Raw genomic sequence first — 13,147 nt, 5'->3', positions numbered from 1 at the left:
TTTTGTTTTGTTTTGTTTTGTTTTGTTTTGTTTTGTTTTCCATTCAATATTGGCTCTGGACCAAAGTTTGTGGGCTGAAATTCTAGCTTTGCTACTTATTCTGTGTATAATAATTTCTAATCTTTGTCTTTTTTATCTATGAAATGGGGACCATGTGAGAAAGACATTGTATAACCTGTAAGATTGGGGAAGACTAGATGAATTTGTATTTGTACATTATTGTTTTTATGTATAAGAAATTGTATTTGTTGAGATGTGAGAAAAAAAAAGCTGGTTGCAAATTATGAACCAACAATCCTGCTAACACTTTTCATTTGTCCATGCCACTTTCTTTAAATGTTCTTCAGGTGTTAGTTTTTTACAGAATACTTTTTTATTAGCAGCAGCTTTATATTAGTTTTTACATTTTTGCTTAAATGCTACCCATTTTAATTTTGTCATGATATTCATCCATTATGAGTTCTCCTACCAAAAGAGCTTTGTTATTCTCTGTATCTTCAGGCCACTTACAATTCTTGTTATATGGTTGTGAATCCTGTTAAATACTGATTTGAAGGATTGGAAAGATGGTATGTAGAACCTGAACACTTACACACAAATGTCCTCACATTTTAAGAAAGGGAAGAGTCAGGATGAATCTCACCTCCCCTTAGGCTGTAACTAGCTAGAGTCCCAGTTCCAGGCAGTAGAGCTTTTTATGCTCCTCTGAATTAATAGTATGCTCCACAAATTTTCTTAATGGCTACATGAGCTACTTAGGATCAAACAACTTATGAATCTTATTTGTCTGAGAAGTGATTTTACATGTACAATAAATGTATGATGAATCTATTAATTGATTTTCAAGTATGGTAATGAAAATCGCTGCATGGCCTTGTGATGTTTTATTAAACACTTTTATACCTTAAAAAATAGGTCAAGATCTTCAGCGCTAACCCAGCAGAGGGTCTCCACACCGCAGGTCCCCTAGCACACCCAGGACCTCAGGAATCACTGGTGAGTGGAACACAACATCAGTTCCAAAGAATCCCGGAGGGTCTTGTGCCAGCAGGAACATGGACAAAGGCACCCCACCTGACCAGAGGCTGGGATTCATTCCTGTCTGGGTCAAGCCTGCTCCATCTTCTGCCTGAACCCAGTGGAGGGTGCCAAGGTCCCCAGAGGACTCTCCACACCACAGGCCCCCTAGCACACACAGGAAACAGGAGTGTGTGGGTTGGGGAGCAGGGTATGGGGAGTATATAAGGGACTTTCAGGATAGCATTTGAATTGTAAATGAAGAAAATATCTAATAAAAATGTTTAAAAAATAGATCAAAATATGAAATATAGCTTAAAATTTAACAAATACAATAACGATTAAAAATAGTTTTATATTTTATTTGCGTATCATGGAAAGCATGTCACAGCACACATGTGGAGGTCAGAGGAAAACTTTCAGGGTTCTGTTACTCCCTTTGCTATCTTCATTCTGCAGGTCAAAGTCAGGTTCTCAAATTTGACTTAAAGTACCTTCACCCCTGAAACATAAAATTTAACTCAATTCTAATCCCTTATTCTTCAACAGTTTTCTAATCTTGTTCTCTGTTATATTTGGGAATTTAAGTAAGTACTAAAATGCCTCCACCTGGAAAGTGTTCATTATTAGCTTAATAATGTTTGAATTATATTATAATTATGTTATATACAATGTTTTCATTTAAAGAATAAGCTGATGCTACATACTGAAAAAGGGAAAAGTCAATGCCAGACCATTCTTATGACAACTTCCATTGTACCACCTGCCCTTGCTCTCTTTAAAACTCATGACCTCTTTTAACTTAATTGGTGTTTGTGTGTGTTTGTGTGTGTGTGTGTGTGTGTGTGTGTGTGTGTGTGTGTGGTGATTCCTAAATACATAAATATAACCTGCTCAAATTTCTTTATTGGAGTAAATACTATTCTTTTCAACCTACCTTTAGCATGTACAATGAAATCATCTGACTTTCCTGACATATATGTCCAGGATATACCATGCCATGGATACTTAACAATTGTTGGAAGATGATAACAAAAAATAAGCAAAATGAGTTTAAGACACTACAGAAAGAATTGTTTACTTTTGGTAAAAAGCAAAAGTACACCTCAATGATTATAAACGTGTCACCAAGTTGGTTGTGGTGGCACTGAGCTTGAGTTCCTGACAATGATGCTGACTTGTATTTACAGTGGAAAAGGCTTATTTTCTCATTAGTCCTGTTTGGCAACAGTATTTTAATGTTCTTAGTGGATTATTATCTGGGAAACTGAGAACAAAAAGCTAGACTTCTTAGCAGCCCTAAGAACGTACCCATATACTCTTAATACGCTGTGGTTCAGCTTCCTCTCTCCACCTTGGATTTGTGATCTGAAATGAGTACAAAGAATTTTTCTAGTACATTCCTTTCTCCACTGTTGCTCACAGTCAGATCGTGTTATTCTTTGTTATCTTCAGAATGGTCTCCTCTCACTGATATTCCCAGTTTTCACTATTTTAACATTAGCTTATTCCCCAAATAGAAAGTTACCCTTCCATTTTTTCATATTGTTGTTATAATGGTAGCATAATTATTTTCTTCTTGCAGTGCCTGGTTATTAGCAAAGCCATCCACAGTTGGTCAGAGTACAGAGAATTAAAGAATTTGGTTTGACTGTTTACCTTAAAAGAACATCTGTGTCACCCTTCTAATGCTCAGAAGCCACTGCCTCAGAAGGGACATAAGAAATATAAGAGCCAGAAGTTAGGGATGACTACAAAGAAAGAGTATCATCTAGACACTCCAGAGAATCTGCACATATGAACTTACAGCCGCTGCAATAGAGTCCACAAGATCTGTGCAAGATCAGGTCAGACTACCTCACAAGATGAAGCAGTGAAACAGGCATGAAGACGTACAATAGCAGAAGAGCTATAGGCAATTACTAGCTGCTGGGGGAGGGAGAGCCAGTTTCTTTCAGAGTTTTGCCACACTCCTTTATATGTCCACACAAAGTATTTGGACGGCAGAGATTAGACCAAATTGATGAAAGGAAAAAAATAAATTAGGTAAGATGGAAAGTTAGGTAAGAAGGAAAGTGGAGTAAATTTGTGGGAGCTAGGGCAGGGATAAATAAGACAGAAACACATTGTATAAAACTCTCAGAGAACTAAAAATGTGAAAAATGAAATTGTAAAATTGTATGTCAATAGATACAATTAGAAAAGAGTACACTGACTGACTGACTGAGGGTATTACAGTTCCTGTAATATAGTTCTTGTAATACAAGCACTACATGTTCTCAACCATGTGTGGCTTCTATCATTGAATCTTTAGATTTTTATTATTATTTGATTAAGAATATTTGTAGGCTCCAGGAACTAGAAAAGGATTATTGGTGTAAAAGAGAAAGTATGTTTCAGGGAGAGGACATGAAAGAGAAATTATAATGGGTGGGTGGTTAAATGAAGAGGCATGGAAGGTTAGGAAAAGGGAAAGGGAGGAGGCAAAATAATGAACACTAAGAATCACAAAAAAAGGCATATGAAAATCCACTTTTTAAAATGCTTGATTTTATTATCATTACTTTAAAATTATGTGTATGTGGGTGGCTCTGTGTACGGGCTGTACATGTAAGTGCAGTGTCAGCAGAGTCTAGAAAAGGACAGGGATTCCCTGAATCTAAAATTGCAGGAGGTTTTGAGTGGCCTGACCTGAATGCTCAGAGTTGATACTAGTACTGGGAATTGTACACAGGTCCTATGCAATAGCAGTGAACGATCTTAACTGTCAAAACACTCCACTCCATAAATCTATTTTATATTTTACTTAAATACATATAGATAGAAAATCAGTGATGACAATGATAGGTAAGTGATGATGACAGATAGATAGATAGATAGATAGATAGATAGATAGATACATAGATACATAGATACATAGATACATAGATACATAGATACATAGATACATAGATAGATACATAGATGTTAGATAGATGATAGAATAGAATACACACAAATGTATTCCCATCAAAGATTTGAATGGGAGTTCTGCTACATAGGAATAATATTACTTCTAGAAGCCATAGGTTGCTAGATAAAAATCCTAGTGCCTGTGATGCCTGCCACAGAGGTTTTGGTCAGGAGTTTCCTGCAGACGCTCAAACAATACTGGCTATTGCTGTTGTTCTTACTTTGTCTCCCACAGCTTGATGGTCAAACTTTCTTGGTGAAGATATTGCATACTTTGATGACAAGAGATGGATAAATCTAGTTGATACTGATCAGAAAAGTTCCTTTCTACTAGCTAGATTTAAAAAGTATCAGAAATTTTAGGGAAATAAAACCTCCAGTGGTCTTGACTATCTATGAGCCATGGTCTTGACAATTTTATGAACCCTATGAGAAAGAAAATTTACCAGAGTAGCAAAATGTGCACACATATACAATCGTGTTGCTTATGCTGCAGAAAGGAGAGACTACTTCCATCTGGACTTAAGACCCAGTATGCAGGGAAGTAACACATTCCTCACATGTGTTATGCATGTGTTTATGTTAGAGAAGAACACCAGTTCTGTTACTTTTAAATTGAATGCATGATTTTTTTTCACAGCTATTTAGTATTTTTCTTTGATGCCAATCCTTCAACGTAGACTATTATTTATATGTGATGGACAATTTTCAAACAACATATATCAATAAGTCTTCAATGGTTATGCACATTTAAAACAGCATGGCTTAATACCACGTTTCAAAAACTTGAAAAATAGCACAGAAGACTTGATTCAGAAAGTCTTCTCTGAAATTGCTTTTCAGATTCTAAAGTGATGGAGAATAAATGTTTCAACTTGTATTATGAAACTCCACTTATGATTTAAAAATTATATGTGAAATAAATGATTAAACTGTTAAAACATGTATTAGGGAATATAGTGATATTCTATATGGCAATGTGCTCAGCTAGCTGTTTTATTACTGCAGAATGTAGTCAGGAATATGCATGGATTCTGTTGGAGCCCTGTAGTCCAGTATTTACAACTGAAATCGGTTTTTTTAAATCAAAATAAGAAGATATCAGGGGTCTTTTCCTTCAGGGAGCCTCAGAGGAGGATTATCTTCTGATTATAAGCCACTACACATCTTAGTATTACCAGTGTTCTAAAGACAAACCAGCCGCAAAGTCTCCCTTCTGTTGATGCATGCCAGATGACAAGATCCTCATTTTTGACTTGGAGAGGAAGAAGGCAAAAGTTGGTAAATACTCACTTTGTGTCCACGTGGTGTAGAATGAGAATGAGCAACTTGTTTCTGAAGCCCTGGGAGCCATCCATAATTGTGCCAACAAATACATCATAAAGAGTTGTGGTAAACATGGCTTTCATACACAAGAGAGTCTCTACTCACCCCACATCAACAAAATGTTGTCCTGTGCTTGGGATGTCATGCTCTGTACTGCTATGTGTGGTGCCTTTAGCAAGCCAAAGGGCACAGAGACCAGGGTTCATGTTAGTTAGGCCATTATATCTGCCCAAGCAAAGCTGCAGAAGAAGGCCATGACAGGCTCTAGGTAGAACCAAGTTCAATTTCCTCAGATGCCAGAAAACTCACGTTTCAAAGTGGTATTTCACCAATGTTAATGCAGGTACATTTGAAGCCCTGGCAGCTAAAAGATGGCTCAGCCCTGACAGCTGCAGCATCAGATATATCCTCATTCTTGGTCCCTTGGCCAAGTGGCCTTGAAATAATAAGAGCTTCTACTGTGCCACCGTAAATCCCACTAAATGAGGTTCAGTAATAAACCTCACAAGTAGTATCAAAAGTGAAGAGGAGGTGTCTCAGTCAGGGTTTCTATTCCTGCACAAACATCATGACCAAGAAGCAAGTGGGGAGGAAAGGGTTTATTCAGCTTACACTTCCACATTGCAGTTCATCGCCAAAGGATGTCAGGAATGGAACACACACACACAGGGCAGGAACCTGGAGGCAGGAGCTGATGCAGAGACCATGGAAGGGTGCTGCTTACTCGACTGCTTCCTCTGGCTTGCTCAGCTTGCTCTCTTATAGAAGCGAGGACTACCATCCCAGGACTACCAACCCATAATGGGCTGGGCCCTACTGGCTTTATCACTAATTGAGAAAATGCCTTACAGCTGGATCTCATGGAGACATTTCCTCCAGGGGGGCTCCTTTCATTGTGATAATAGTTCCAGCTTGTGTCAAGTTGACACACATAAACCTAAACAAACAAACAAACAAAAACAGTCACACAAACACAAGTAGGATTGTTGTATATCTGTTTGCAGTTATGATTTGTCATTTAAAATGAGGATATTATTAATGAAAAAGATGTTAAATTAGCTACTGTGGGTAGTACCAACCTACTTTAAACATAAAAGAATAATTTTATGGTTTTGGCTAGCAAGTGTTATGGTTTCAGTCTTTTTTTTTTTTTTTTTTTTTTTTTTTTTTTTTTTTAGAATAGAGTTTATTTAGGGTGTGGGGAGGGGAGTTAAGAGAGTAGTAGAGGCAGAGAAAGGCAGAGAGCAGGAAAGTAGAGGCTGGCCATGACCACATTGAGAGTGAGGAGAAGGGAGAAAGAGGCAAGAAAGAGGTGAGAATGGAGGAAAGCAAGAGCACGGTTTCAGTCTTTAACCTCTCCTCCAAATTCATGTTTTGAAAGCTGCTCTGTACTACAACCGTGTCCAGAGGTTAACTTAAATCACTAATGTTGGTGCCTCAATAATAGACTTAACATTTGTGGTTTCACAGCTTGGGAGCTTGAGGAGAGAAGCTGTATAACTGAACTACAATTTCTCCTTTCTCTCCAGGTTACCTGGAATGTAAAATTCCCCTCTGTTTTACCCCAATGTCCTATTATACTTGAAATTTTGAAAATTCCATGAGTGCCCTGTATTCAGGTCATGTCTAGAACTCCCTCCTTCTTCTCCTGTCCCCCAATACTTACCATGGGGCACACAATCTTTTTCTTTCTGTCGTTATTCTAAATGGTGTTCATAGGGTTTATTTACTGATGCTTGTATGAACATTTGTTTAGCGCTGACCACTTGGCTATAGTAACTAACCAGAGTATCACCTGGATGTGTGCCAAGGCCAGACACATTCTCCTCTATGACTTTTCATCTGTTTCTTTGAGTCTGTATCTCTCACCCTAAACCTGTTTCAAACATTGTCTCAGCCAGACTGGAATTCCCCTACCTCTTCTGCAACCCTCACTCTTGGGAATAAGGTTACAGTCACAAAGGGGACTTCCAGGATTTTTAAATGGAATCTGAGCTTCAGTCCTCATGGCTGAGGAGTAGTCACCTGTAATCCCTGAGCCATCTCTCCAGTACCCACATAAACTTCCCATTAAGTTATTTTCTGGTCTTTCATTTGTAATTCAACCCTTAACCCACTACATCTGTCCCGTTTAGTAGCCCTTGCCAATTTTCTTTTAAATAATCAGCATCTTAGGGAATGTTTCTCTCTCTGTTCCCCCCGCCACCCCCACCCCCACCCCCGCCCATGGTTGCTCTTCTTCTAAAGAAAAGCAGAATCATGAAGGTTATCTTTACAGCCTAGAAAAGGCCTGGGCACCAAGTAAGAAATCAATGAATATTTATTAGCTCATTGTGATTATAATTGTGAGAGTGAGTTAAACTTTGCACCACCACAGAGCCATCTAAGTTAAAATTTTTAGATTTTTTTTTTTATTTTTAACACAAGGTACAAGCAGATATGGGATATAGAACCATCAGAGGGCTAATTAATTAATTAAATAAATTGATTAATTAATTAAAAATAGGTTTATATACAATCATCATTTTTAGGACAACTACGTTTTTTAGATTTCTGGAATTACAGGAACGCAAAGGTGAAGTATGAGGCTGAGTACCAATGTTTTACATCTCAGAGCAGGTTTCCCAGTGACTATTTTACATTTCTTCTTTCTCCATTCCTATTTAAAATCTGAGAACTCAGTCTCTATATCATCCACTTCATTAAGCAGAAATGTAGCTCCTTCTCCTCTGTCTTGAAATGTTTGCTTGAATTGTCTTTGTATTGTACTGCTTTTTGTCTCTACTTCCTTTCCTAATCTACTTTGCAGAGAAATCTAATTTCTTTTCTAAATTGGAGTTGTGTGCTGCCAGTTCTGATATTTTACTACCCACATTCTCATCAGGGTTATCATCTCTAAACTTGTGAGTCAAAGGCATAGCATAGAATTGCCTTGAAATATATGTCTGTGTTGGAGTACCATCTTATTTAAACACATCAAAATTAATTGTGTTTCTCATACAAATTCTGTGTGTCTTTGCAAATTAAATTACATTTTATGGGCTAGCAGAATTAAACATTGTCTGCTTACGTGATCATGAAATCAACATGAACTGAAAAAATTTTCTTTCTTAGCTACACTACTATTGTATACTTTCTAAGTTTTAGTTTTTAAGTAACACTTTAATGAGCTTCCCATTAAGGAAAATATGGCCTCTTCTGGTTTTAAAAAATAGTTTGCTGTTGATTACCTGCCATAGAATTTAAAGAGATGATAAAATATACATAAAAAACATACTATTTATGATCACCTTAACTTGTTCCCTTTAAAGATATGCATGCATTTTAATGAATTATAATTCATTCATAAATTTAATTATCATATTGATTATTTTGTGAAGACCACCACGTGCATGTGTCCCATCTAATCACATTTGCAGGTTTGGGTTTTAAAATTACACTGTGTGTGATATGGTAGCTATTTTAAACTTAAAATGTGTGCAACATAATCTACAACATAATCTGAAGTATCAACGGAAGATTATGTTCATCAGAATATCAATTTGTCATGATGTCAAGTATATGTATGAGAAGCCTTAATTTCCTTTTCTTCTATTATTGATGGTGCTTTAAAGAAATCTCATCTTGAAAGCATCTTAGAGCCATTAATCCTGATGATGAGTACGAAAGCAGTTAAGAATTTTTATCCATACTAGGAAATTTATCCATACTAGGAAAAGGACAAAGTCAGCAACAGCTAATATGGAAATATTTCCTAAATATTAGAGAAAGAGTTCATAGAGAAGCCATGAACAAGCACAGGTAAACTGAATGTGTTTTAGTCTGGTTAGATTTTAATTTTTTTCACATTGTATTGTGGATGCTGGTGCAAAATATTTAATAGCTAATAGAGTATAAAAACTCCCACAGGAAGAATTATAACCTCTTCTTTTGTTCTGGGTTATCAAGTACTTAACTTCATCTTTTTCTCTTTCTTTTTTTTTTTTTTTTAATTTTCATGACTATTGCTAGATTGAGAACTGAAAAATATTTTTATTCATAAATTGAAGAATGTATCAAAGGGTGTCAGTTTAAGAATTCTGTTATAAACATTGATAGAGCTTCCTGATATACACATAATATTAAATTAATATTAAATTTCTAGTCATTATTTAATTTTTAATATTTCCATCAGTGTTTTAATTGAATATAACATACATGATTCTATATATGGTTCAAATACATTATTTTCCAGTGCTTAAAATTAATTTAATAAAAAACTAGAAAAAAATCCTTCACTGCTAATATCTGCATTCTAAAATATAAAAATTCAGAGAAGTTTTAGCACATTAAAAATTAGAGTTGCTCCTTCAGTCCTTCTCCTAACTCCCCCACTGGGGTCTCCACACTTAGTCTGATTGTTGGCTTAGAGCATCCGCAACTGTACTGGTCAGGCTCTAGCACAGCCACTCATGGGACTGCTACACCAGCTCCTGTCAGCAAGTGCTTCTTGATATCAGCAATAGTGTCTGGGTTTGGTGTCTGCAGATGGAATGGATCCCTAGGTAGGGCAGTCTCGGGATGGCCTTTACCTCAGTCTCTGCTCCACTCTTTGTCCCTGCATTTCCTTTTGACAGGAGCAATTTTGGATTACCAACCAAAGAGTATACCTGGAGGAACCCATGTCTCCGGCTGTATATGTAGCAGAGGATTACCTTATCTGGCATCGATAGAAGGGGAGACCCTTGACCCTGTGGAGGCTGGATGACATGATGCAGCATAGGGAAATGCTATGGCACTGAGGTGGGAGAGGTGGGAGGTTGGGGGACCAGCCTCTTAAGAAGCAGGGGGAACAGGAGTGGGAATAAGGTGTTTACCTGGAAAGGGGGATAATAAAATAACCAATAAAATTTAAAAGGGAAACTTAAAAGTATTGGAGATGCTAATATTTCTAGAATAGGATACCATAGGAAATAAGAGCTGTAGGCTATTCCAATAAACAGGTTAAAACACACTACAGTTCTGTACCATCTATCTGCACATTGACCAGACACAGTTCTCTTTGTTAGTGGCCCATCTACTGCAATGAGAAGCTTCTTTGACAAGGACTGAGAAATGCACTATTCTGTGGGGATAACAATTAGTCTTTGTGAGACATTTTATTTAACACAATGTTTGTTTAGCATAGAGAGTAGTATTAGGTTCGGCCATAGGGTCTATAATTGATCTATATTGTTGGTTTCCTTTACAGTGTCAGGAATGACATAATTTTAGCAGAATATGAGATCTTTACTAAATTTCTTAGATTGACATTGCTTGTTCTTTTCAGTTCCTTGTTAGTGACTTAGATGCCATAGATCATCTCTGTAGCTTAAAGTTCTGTGTGCCTGTATCCTAATGCAGAGTTTGGACGAGGTGACTGGATCCAGACTGATCATAGAAAATTTCCACCTTGTCATAGAGAAGTATTCCACTCAGCTTCAATTAGTTCCTGGTAAACTTCCACTGTGTAGACTGATTGTGGTGCGATGGTTACTATTCTTCTCTCTGATTTCAGTTTTACTATAATATTGAAAGATGGATTGAATTACAAATGTAGCATAAAATAATCTATTCTTTTTCATATTTATATTTCTGTGCATATCACATGTGCTTATATGGTATGTGTTTGTGTGCATGGATGTGTGCATGTGATGGTGACCAGCCTGTCATCCAGGTAGACTGAGGCAGGGAGCAATTAGTAGTGTCAGCAATTGTGGGAGCAAAAGTGGCTAACTACTTGTACATTTTCTCTTCCTTAAACTTGTCTTCACTATTCTAAGGTCAAAAGCACCTGGTTTCTGGTAATTAATTCCTGCCATTAGCAGCAGAGGATTAAGAGGGGGAAAAAAGACTTAGGGCTCTTTTCTCTCAGACTCTAGGACCCCTCTCTGGGCAGGTGAGACCCTTAGGGTTTGTTAACTCTTTGTGAATCAGAGAGAAAGGAGAAGGAGAGAAAGTCATTTTCTCAGACAACACAAATCCACTGGAAAGCTAAAATGACTAGACCAAATCTTTATTATTTTTCATATTTTTATAGCTTTTAGACATAAAGGTCTCTGTGTAAGAATTACCTCATAGATAAAATGTTAAATAAAAGGGAAGTACACACAAGGATGTCAATAACAAGTTAAAACTAGGGTTTCATACTACAAGCTCATTATAAATTCAAAGCAACAGTTTTATATGACGTTACTTTATCAACGTGCATACCTGTGGTTTCATCTTTAGAGCTACCCTCGAATGAATGCTTTTCCTTGATCACAAATTTATTCCAAGCCTGCTTTTTTATCCTAGTATGATTATCCAACGACATATGAAGAATTTTTACAGAGATCTATTTGCTGCTTTATTCTATAGGAGAGTTGAGATTATCTGTCTTTATTTAAGAGTTCAATAAAAGCATTATCAGAAATTGTGATGCCTTCAATTCACTTATACAGCATTACTGTACGAGAGTACATCTTCATGTTGATCTGCCGAAAATTTGCTAATTAGAGTGGGCTGGTGCCCAGGAATCATTAGGCTATGTAAGAATGACAGGAAAAGGCATAGAAGCAGTCCTGGGTCACCTCACTCAAGTTTTTTTTTTTTTTCTAGTATCCATTTGCCAGCAGCAAAAAGCAATCCTGGAATGAAGTCTCTGGTGACATTGCATCTCAGAGCTCACTCATTGTAGCCATGCAAAATAGTGGGCCATCTTTAGCATTCTCTTGTTAGCCTTATCCTCTTCTAGGTGACTTTTGTCAATCATATACTTATCAACATTCCTCTGTGTGAGGTGTTAAAAGTTTAGGAAAATGGCAAACTGACTGAGGTAGTTCCATCACTGAACCCAGCATCCTAGATCTTGGAAATGTCCACTAAAGACTTTGCTACAGGATAAACTATGCTATTTTGAAACATTTCACCTCTGGGATATGTCATTAGGATCTCTCACTTTGTCTGGGTATATCACAATAAGCTTGTCCACGCCATTAAATGTAGGGATGGTTTTAACAGTCATGGCAATACCTAGACGACACTAAGTTTACGGATAAAGTGAAAAACTTCTTAGATCTTCTTGGTCTCTACTTTTAACAGGAAATCCTGTGTGGATATCTTATTGGACACTGGTTTAGGAACCATCTAATTATCTTTTTTGTTCATCTGGGATACCTGAAATTCAATACTGTGATGATTCTGTAATGATTACCTTTATTCTATTAATCATTTACTCTTACATATGTGGTTTATAAACACTCTACTTATCAAACATGTCCCTAATTTTGTTTTCTGTTGTGCTTTTTCCCCTCTTCCTGGTAATATCTGTTGATCTCTGTATGCAGAATCTGCTCTGTTATCTCCATTTTGCTAGTTCTCAAGCAAAAATCATGTAGATTTTTTTCATTTCTTTCCTTCTTTTTTTTATAGTTCACGTTTTATGGTGAACTTTCTAATTTTATACTTAATATGAGCAACTGCTTCTTGACTCTCTTCAGCAAACATAAATAATTAATATCTTATGCTGTACATCCAGATTGGCATATGTAAATTGTCTTTAAAATTTTTCCTAGTCATTTAAATAGTGAATAATCTTGTATTACATGCTTAATACTACAACTCTTGCAGTATGTTTTATTATACTATTCAGAGATCCACAGACACACTACTTTATTCTTTCTTATAGAATTGAACTTAGATTAATTGTCATCAGATAGCCTTCATCCAGTAACTCATGGAACTAGATGCAGAGATCAAAAGACACATGCTTAGGGAATCCTGTAGAAGAGGGTAGGAGGGACTGTAAGAGCCAGAAGAGTCAATGATACCACAAATAGAGCTTTAAAGGTGA

This window comes from Mus pahari, chromosome 12 (assembly GCF_900095145.1).
Source record: "Mus pahari chromosome 12, PAHARI_EIJ_v1.1, whole genome shotgun sequence".
NCBI lineage: Eukaryota > Metazoa > Chordata > Mammalia > Rodentia > Muridae > Mus > Mus pahari.
Note: the sequence above shows the minus strand (reverse complement) of the source record.